The sequence below is a fragment of the Pyxicephalus adspersus genome, chromosome 5, assembly GCF_032062135.1.
Source record: "Pyxicephalus adspersus chromosome 5, UCB_Pads_2.0, whole genome shotgun sequence".
Taxonomy (NCBI): Eukaryota; Metazoa; Chordata; class Amphibia; order Anura; family Pyxicephalidae; genus Pyxicephalus; species Pyxicephalus adspersus.
The window spans coordinates 12,678,817-12,679,972 of record NC_092862.1 but is presented as its reverse complement, the minus strand read 5'-3'; the positions used below and the strand labels follow the sequence as shown (position 1 = coordinate 12,679,972).

General features: G+C 33.6%; 1 protein-coding gene across 1 annotated transcript in view; it reads left to right on the top strand.

Moving 5' to 3' along the window:
• FAM83A (family with sequence similarity 83 member A) overlaps positions 1 to 1,156 on the top strand; it is a 26,050-nt gene that overhangs the window by 6,649 nt on the left and 18,245 nt on the right. The gene's annotated exons all lie outside the window — the stretch shown is intronic.

Here is a 1,156-nt window from a genome sequence, read left to right as displayed (position 1 = left end):
ATTATTATTATTATTATTATTAATAATATCAATAATAATGACCAGTATTTAATTATCCTTGTCTAGGTGCCCATTATATCTAAAACAAAAAGTGAGGTCCAAAAATGTTGGTTGTCATCCATGCAACAGGGATAATCCTCAAATGGGGCCACCTCTTTTAGGGATAACTTTGTTGAGTTTGGAAGATTTTTTTTTCAGTTCCTGCTGCATCTGTAGGAAGGGAAGTGAAAGAAAAATCTAGCTGGGGGGTGCAGACAGCAATAAAAAAAACCTGATAGGGGCCCCTACTCAATACAAAGCTAAAACAAAACCAAAAAATCCCGGATATCAACTACAATATCAGCAGATAGAAATACCGACCAAAATCCGATCCAGTGCTTCACTTCCATTTATGCTATAAAAATCTGACAACAGTTCTAACCCATCAGCAATTTTTCCAAATCCAAGTAAAATATTTGGTTTTAGATGTTTATAATGTTACTGCTGACTTGTATTTATAACAACATTACAACAATATAAAGCATTTAATTATATTACCGAACAACAAAGATGGTAAAAGTAATTTAAGATGATGAAGACCAATTAAGCTGTTAAGAACAACTAATAATGTTGTTCCTTGTTGTTTAAAAATAAATGTCATGTTAATATAATATTTTAATTATAACATTGCCCTGATCAACCTTTATTTTTAACTATATTAAACAAGATAATGCAAAGTACAAAACATATCTGTGGAGCTGACAGAGATCCCGTGTGCTTCTGACTTCTTGTTTAAACTGACAACATTTTCTCTGCTGCACACAAAGTCCAGAATATTTCACTTAGTTTAATAAATGAAATGAAGCTCTGCTGACTTTAACCATCCACTCATGTGTAAAAGTACATTGTATTTTTTTCTGGATTTCCTTTCATGTGATTTGGTGGTATTTGCAAATGGAAATTATCAGTAAATGCACCAAGCTAAATGAATGATCTCTGCAAAGTCATAAATCACCTTGGTAAGTGAAAAGCCTAATATCCTATAATAGATCAGCCCCATCGTGAGGAGAAGGCACAACCACTGCTCAGTACTGCTAAAAAGAAGCATAGGTCAAGTAATAATTGCCCCATATACCAGGATATGACTGCCCCATATACCCAGATATGAATGCCCCAT